At 37.6% G+C, this 8621-nt stretch overlaps 1 pseudogene; it reads right to left on the reverse strand.

The window, feature by feature from the left end:
- Positions 1-7881: 7881 nt before the first annotated feature.
- Positions 7882-8361, reverse strand: LOC123357388 (annotated as a pseudogene).
- Between the last annotated feature and the right edge of the window lie 260 nt (positions 8362-8621).

The raw sequence follows: 8621 nt of genomic DNA on the forward strand, positions 1-8621 counted from the left end.
TTTAGCACCGATGGGTCTCAGTTAAAACTCAAGAGTGAAAGCCTGGGCTCACTGAAGTCAATGACAAAACTCCCATTGACTTCAATAGTGCCAAGATTTCACCTGAGTGTTTGGTTCTACAAAATCAGATCCAGTACCTAGAATAGGATAATTTCTCTTCTGGGCTTTGGAAGTAGAATTTTAGCTCTGACCCCAGGACTTTGCCCCTCCAAGAGTTTGCTGTTTCCTGGGAGTGGTGTTCATAGAGATTTCTTTGTATTCTTTATTGGAGGAGACAGGGGAGGAGTTGGTTGGCAGTCCTCTCTCTTCATTCTCTTCGGCAGTATGGCCAACGTCAAGTCTCAAAAATCATGAAACAATCAGGAGAAAATATGAAAAGGGTTTGAAAATAACAAATCACAGTTTGTGTCTTCATTCTGAATATTGAGACTTGAGCAGGATGACTCTTTCTCCTAAGCTGTGAGTGATCATTTTAGAGTGGAAAATCAAACTTACACACCTGTCAAATGTTCTTGTGCAGACACACAATTGTTAGTCTCCACTGGTGGGTGGACTTTACCTGTTCTCTCCTAAACTTTGGGGTGAGTTGAGCTCTTTTTTCCTCTCTTCTCCCTCTATCACCATTCCTCCCCTCTCTAACTCCCTCCCTGCCTTATATATTCTCCCTTTCTATCTTCTTGTTACTCTGCCCACCCTGTACTCCTTCATTGCCCACACACATTCATTCAAAAATCATGAGTCAGACCCTCAAAAATCATGAGATTTTTTAAATAATATATTTTGATTCCTTTCAATTCCCTTCTGAGTTTTGTGCATTTAGGATTCACATTTTTCAAAATTTTCTCTGCAATCCTGATAATTAGAAACGTCTTTGTTAACTGAAATCTTTGAGTCTCATGAGATAACATCACTCCAAGAGTAGGGGCTTTAAGGAAAACATCAAATATCACAAGACTCATAATAAAACCATTCATGTTTGTAACACTATACTTTCCTCTCTCCAGAAAACCCCTGCTAAAATGTAAAATTAAATACACATGTGATGGCGAACAATAAAGAGATACTGAACCCAGGACCTTCAGAGATAAAACATGAGAGGCTGCCGCTTGAATTAAAGCTCTGAAGCTATAGTTCTAACACTTTCATATCCTCTACAAGTCAAGCACTGTGAAGAACCTATTATGCAATCACCAGTGGGATATATACACATAAAACACCACGAGTATTTTGGGGTCAACAAGGCATCTGCCTACCATTCTTATAGGCCATGAAGGCATCAGGGTTGTACATGCCATCCAAGGCAAAATGAATAATCTGTGTATTCCAACAGCCCTCAATATATATTTTTTCTAATTCTGAAGCATGCACATTTGTTTGTTTGTTTTTTTACAAATAAGAATGCTACAAAGTCATATGAGTTAATCTGAGTAATGAAACAAACCTCAAGTCCTCACTCACCAATACTTTCTTTTCACAATCACATAAATAAGACAGGAGTAGATTTGTCCTTGTCAGTTCAGTACTTCTCAGTTGTACTTGATAATTTTAGATTCCAATGTACCTTTATCAATCCCAGAACTGGTATATTTAATTGTATGTTGCAGCATAGAAAATGCAGAATTGTGAAATTGAGGATTTAGAAAACTATATGGCATAGAAATGAACACTGTGTTAGTCATAGCTTTTTAATCTTGTGCTTTGTTATATAATTCATGTTGGTCCCTTTCCTTGACAAGAAAATTAAAGCCATGTGTTAAATATTTGCATCTGTGAGAGCTGAGGACCAGGTTTATGAGTTTATGCTCTAAAGCAGAGGTGGGCAAACTACGGCCTGGGGGCCGACATTTTAATCCGGCCCTCAAATTCCCGTCAAGAAGTGGGATCTGGAACTTGCCCCTCTCAGGTGCTCCAGCCAGGGACTGGGGTCGGGGTCTTGCCCCACTCCACCCACAGCCAATGGGAGCTACAGGAGCAGCACCTGCGGATAGGGCATGCATCCACATAGGAGCCAGAGAGGGGATATGCCACTGTTTATGGGACCTGCTTAAGGTAAGATCCTGTCCTCCTGACCCCCTCCCATGCTTTAATGGGGCCAATTTCACAAAGCTGAAAACAGTTATGAGCCAAATCAGCTAGAGGGAAGAATTGAAGCAGAAAAAAATGTGAATGATAATTGGAAATCATTTAAGAACAATCCCAAAATCTGGAAAAAAAGATAGTATTAATTTAAAAAACAACAACCTGGTTTAGAGGTGAAGTGAAGGCAGCTGTATTTTTTTTTAAATAATATATAATAGAAGAAAGGAGGCATTGATAGTAATGAATATAAATCAGCAGTTAAGAATTATAGAAAATTGACAAGGGATGCAAGGTGAAATCCATAGCCAGTAGAGTTAAGGACAATAATAAAAATATATTAGGAACAAACAGAATTCTGACAGTGGTTTTAGACCATTACTAGATGGAAAGGGTAGAATTATCAATAGTAATGCAAAACAGTCAGAAGTGTAACAAATATTTCTATTCTGTATTTGGGTATAAAAACAGATAATGTAGTGTCATCATATGGTGGTGATAATACAATTTCCATACCACTAGGATTTTGGAGAATGTTAATCAAAAGCTAATAAATTTGAACATTTTAAAATCAGTAGGTCCAGATAATTTGCATCCAAGAGCTTTAAAAGGGGTGGGTGGGTGAGAGCTCACTGGGCCATTAATGTTCATTTTCAACAAGTCTTGGAACAATGAGAAGTTCCAGAAGCCTGGAAGAAAGCTAATCTTGTGCCAATTTTTAAAATTAATAAAGAATTAAAGGAGGACAATTTAATTAATTCAAACCAACAAGGGTTTATGGGAAAATAGATCCTAACAAACAACCTTGATATTTTTTATGTGATTAGAAGTTTGATTGGAGAGGTAATAGTGTTGGTGTAATATACTTAGACTTCTGTAGAGTGCTTGGCTTGGACTACACAACATTTTGATTAATAAAATAGAACAATATAAAATGAACATGGCACACATAAAATAGATTAAAAACTGACTAACTGATAGGTCTCAAAATGTTATTATAAACAGAGAATCGTCATCACGCTGGTGTGTTTCTAGTGGTCAACTTTATCTATGACTTGGAAGAAAACATAAAATATCACTGATAAAGTTTACAGATGACATAAAAATTAAGGGAGTGGCCTTAATGTAGAGGACAGGTCACTAGTTCAGAGCAATCTGGATTGCTTTGTTAACTGGGCATAAGGAAACAATATATATTTTAATACAGCTAAATGTAAATATATGTATCTAGGAAACAAGAAAACATACCATATTTAAAGGCTGGGGAGTCTGGGTAGTAGTGACTCTGAAAAGATATGGGAGTCATGGTGGATTGTCAGCTGAATATGAGCTAGCAGTGGATGGATAAATACAGGAATCTCAAGTAGGAGTAGAGACATTGTTTTAACTCCATATTTGGCACTGTTGCAACAGTTTCTGGAATATTGTGTCCAGTTCTGGTATCCACAATTCAAGGAGGATGTTGATAAGTTGGAGAGGGTTCAGAGAAGAATCACAAGAATAATTAAAGAACATAAGAACAGCCGTATTGGGTCAGACCAAAGGTCCAACTAGCCTAGTATCCTGTCTACCGACAGTGGCCAATGCCAGGTGCCCCAGAGGGAGTGAACCTAACAGGTAATGATCTCTCTCCTGCCATCCAGCTCCACCCTCTGACAAACAAACAGAGTCTAGGGACACCGTTCCTTACCCATCGTGGCTAATAGCCATTAATGGACTTAACCTCCATGAATGTATCCAGTTCTCTTTTAAACGCTGTTATAGTCCTAGCCTTCACAACCTCCTCAGGTAAGGAGTTCCACAAGTTGACTGTGTGCTGTGTGAAGAAGAACTTCCTTTTATTTATTTTAAACCTGCTGCCTATTAATTTCATTTGGTGACCCCTAGTTCTTGTATTATGGGAATAAGTAAATAACTTTTCCTTACCCACTTTCTCCACATCACTCATGATTTTATATATCTCTATCCTATCCCCCCTTAGTCTCCTCTTTTCCAAGCTGAAAAGTCCTAGCCTCTTTAATCTCTCCTCATATGGGACCTGTTCCAAACCCCTAATCATTTTAATTGCCCTTTTCTGAACCTTTTCTAGTGCCAGTATATCTTTTTTGAGATGAGGCGACCACATCTGTACGCAGTATTCAAGCTGTGGACGTACAATCGATATATATAAAGGCAAATATATATTCTCCATCGTATTCTCTATCCCCTTTTTAATGATTCCTAACATCCTGTTTGCTTTTTTGACCGCCTCTGCACATCTTCAGGGAACTATCAGGACATCTTCAGGGAACTAGCCACGATGACTCTAAGATCTTTTTTCTGACTTGTTGTAGCTAAATTAGCCCCCATTATATGGCATGTATACTTGGGGTTATTTTTTCCAATATGCATTACTTTACATTTATTTACAGTAAATTTCATTTGCAATTTTGTTGCCCAATCACTTAGTTTTGTGAGATCTTTTTGAAGTTCTTCACAGTCTGCTTTGGTCTTAACTATCTTGAGCAGTTTAGTATCATCTGCAAACTTTGCCACCTCACTGTTTACCTCTTTCTCCAGATCATTTATGAGTAAGTTGAATAGGATTGGTCCTAGGACTGACCCTTGGGGAACACCACTAGTTATCCCTCTCCATTCTGAGAATTTACCATTAATTCCTACTTTTTTTTCCCCATCTTTTAACCAGTTCTCAATGCATGAAAGGACGTTCCCTTTTATACCATGACAACTTAATTTACGTAAGAGCCTTTGGTGAGGGATCTTGTCAAAGGCTTTCTGGAAATCTAAGTATACTATGTCCGCTGGATCCGCCTTGTCCACATGTTTGTTGACCTCTTCAGTGAACTCTAATAGATTAGTAAAACAAGGATTAGAAAACATGCCTTTTAGTGATAGACTGAAAGAGCTCAATCTATTTAGCTTAACAAAAAGAAGTTAAGGAATGACTTGATCAATTTTTCAATACCTAAACTGGGAACAAATTTGTAGCATAGAAAGATATCACATGATACAATGGCTGGAAATGAAGCTAGACAAATTCATACTGGAAATGAGGTGTTAATTTTTAACAGCAAGAGTAATTAACTATTTGAACAATTTATCAAGGGTCAGGGTGGATTCTCCATCACTGACAATTTTTGAATGATGATTGGATGTTTTTTTTCTAAAAGATATGCTCTAGGAATTATTTTGGGGGAAGTTTTATGGCCTGTATTGTGCAGGTCAGAGTAGATGCTCACAGTGGTCCCTTCTGGTTTTGGAATCTATGAATCTTATAAACACATCAAGACAGAAGAAAAATCTGTACAGTACTTTTCATATGAATTAATGCAGAACATTTTAATGATATAAACGACTATTAGGCACATAACTCCCACTGACTTTCATTGAGTATTAGGGGTCTACCTGGCATTCATGCCTTGGAAAACCTCCCCCTGGAAATCCAAACGCTATGAAAAGTGTTCTATCAAAGAACTCCATTAAAAATTAAGCAATTAAAAAAAATAAGGTGGAAATGTCCCTTTTAATTCAAGTAATTTGGTATCTTTGTTTTAGGGCATACTTAACATTTGGCTTTATGAGGAAAAATGCAATATGTCCAACTCAGCACTGCAGAAAATATTAACATATATACATATTAAAGTAATGAAATAATGATTCTTGAACTGTGTCAGAAGAATCATTTGACAGACGTTACAATTGAAAAAGGCCAAAAGGTTATTTCATCCATCTCCCTTCCAGTGTAGTATTTTTATATATGTGGTGCATATTATATATCCTGTCACTGTTGATACTGAGGTTCCATTTATAAGGGGTTACTAAATGATTAATAGAAGTTTTAATAAAGAGCTGAATGATTGCTGGAGAGTCCAACAGGTTCCTTCTAACCATGTCTAAAAATACGTACTATACATATCTGTAACACACTTATCCTATTTATTAATAATTTCTTTGTCCGTTAGAAATCATGTATTAATAGAATCTTAATATTACGTGTAACCATATACTGTATGTTATGATACCACTGTACAAGTTCTTTGGCATTCTGTCCTGTTTGGAAAGGGTCTACTATATTTTGAGTGCTAGAAGAAATGATTAATATATACCAAGGGCTAGACTAGGGTTTGTCTGTACTGCAATCATTGGATACAACTGCAGCTCAGGTGGTTAAACCTGAGCTAGCTGTAATCTAGCTAGCTTGGGTCCTGAAGCAGTGAAGCCATGGTAGTGCAAGCTTCAGAGTGGGATGTGGAAACCTAACCAGAGCCCTGGGTAATTACTCCTGGAGTTTATCTACTGTCCCAGCCAGATTAAAACTAGCTTGGGTATAGCTATTTGAGCTGCCATCACACCCTATGATTGCAGTCTAGACATAACCTGTGTAGCTTTAGGCACAATCCTGAGCAAGAAGTGGTGAATAATCTGCCCCACTCAGGTGTAGGCCCAGGAAGTTTCATGACTCAAAGAACCAGTTCCCTCCCTGTTTGCTTCTAGATGAGCTTACATCAGCAGCAAGGCAGGACACTCCTTTATGCTAGTTCAGCTGTAGATTGACTTATTAAAGAGCTGGAGGCTCTGAGCATTCCCCATTCCTCCTGGCTGTTCCCCTTCCACCAGCTCCAGTAAGTAAGAGGGCACACAGCACCTACTCACCCCTGTGCATCCAGAACCAATGTCTGGTTATGTCATACATACATCTGAAGGTGGGGCAGATTATTACCCTTTCCTCCTCTTTCCACGTATCTAGTTCAAGTCACAAACTCACTCTAATATATTAATAGCAATTATATACTATGGTTATGTCATACAAGATGAGGGGAAAACATGATAGATGGAAGAATGAATTCTTCTGAAATAGCAAGGTGGTTCCTTTTAATTTAAATATACCAGTTGCATGGGGAGGGAAATTTACCAGCTTTCCATCTGTACCTGCTCAGAAGCTTGTTTTACAAAAGTATGAGTTTTTAAAATATTGATATTTTTTCAGATTAAGTGAGTTTAACATAGTAAGAAATTGCATGATCTTAGCGTGTACTGTATATTGCACCAAAGTAGGCTGGTATGATTTTATTTTCACAAATTGTTCATTTTAGATACATCAAAGAGTGAAAAGTGACTGATATATGAAAACCAGCCCTATCATTCCAGAGCTTGGCATCAGTTGGGCCCTGGCAGTGCTACTGGGCAGAGGGGGGGCATGGATCAGTGTTCATGTCATGCTCCCCGTCAATACCTGGTCTGGGCCAGTGAAACTAATGATCCAACTAGCGGATTGAGGTACGTTGCATATATGCGAAGAAGTAGTTGTTGCCGGTATCAGCTCTTCATTTCAGTATAGGGAGATTTCAGGGGATTGCATTTTGATTTAAGTGTCTTTATAGAAGTGGCATATGCTGTAACAACATGCATTAAAAAGGCAGAATTTCAGACAAATGGGCAGATAGAAGGAAAGCTTTCCAAGATAAAAGAAAAACACACTAAAATAAACCTTTATGAGTGCAAGACAAGGATGGGGACATTTTAAAAGATATTTTAATTGTCTTTAAGATCTAACTTGTCATGTACTTCAGAATTAGCTATCAGTGCAGTAGGGTGTTGAACACATCTTAAAAGAAGCTAAAGGCACCCATTCATCAAAGCATTTAAACATGCTTAAGTTCTATTTACTTGAATGTACTTTAAGCACAACTCAACCCACTTTAGTTGGAAACAATGGGAACTAAGTCCCTAATTCAGTATGGTCAGGATGAGGCTGATTACTTCCTACTTCCGCCTCATCCCCACTCTTTTTTTTTTTTTTTTTTTTAACAAAAAGAAAATGTTTGTTTTATTCTGAACAGCAGATTGGTCTTTACAATAAAGTCATGATTTTAACTTACAAAGTCAGCATCAGCAATGCATCTTCCCTGAATAGGAAAATTTACCTTTTATCAAATATCAACTTTAAATGTAAACAAAACAAAAATCAAAAGCACTCCATTGAGATAACAGAATATATAACAAGAGTCTTCATAGATGACAAATTAATCAGTTTATACTTCAGGTCCTTCTCCTCCAGGAACCAGCATTGTTATGTTATTTCCATTTAGCAAGATCTGATCTAATTTTGTGATTCTTCTTCCTTCAGGTGTGATTTCGTGACAAAATCATCAAATCCTAGGAGTGTGCCAACAATTTCTTTATCACTCTTCATCACAATGTGAATACGTGAACCTATACACTTGTCCACAAGCTCGAGCGGCAGGAGCTGAGACGGGTTGGTGGTCGCGTTGGCCGCCATATTGAAACCAGCTTACAAATGATTATATCCTATTGATTTTGTCTGTGGAAAGAATTATCTCCAAATCTTGGGATGGTTAGCATTATATGATGGATATAGCAACAGATTGTTGTGCAAGTTTTCAAACAAGCAAGCAGAAATTTTTAAAAGTGCTAGTACACTGTTTCATTTATGCTTCTGTAGTGAAATTTGTGTTCAGATTCCCCCCTCTATCCCAAAACCCTTTCCTTTCAATTATTTATTATATCACTCTGACATTCTTTCT

The sequence above is a fragment of the Mauremys mutica genome, chromosome 1, assembly GCF_020497125.1.
Source record: "Mauremys mutica isolate MM-2020 ecotype Southern chromosome 1, ASM2049712v1, whole genome shotgun sequence".
NCBI classification, from domain to species: domain Eukaryota; kingdom Metazoa; phylum Chordata; order Testudines; family Geoemydidae; genus Mauremys; species Mauremys mutica.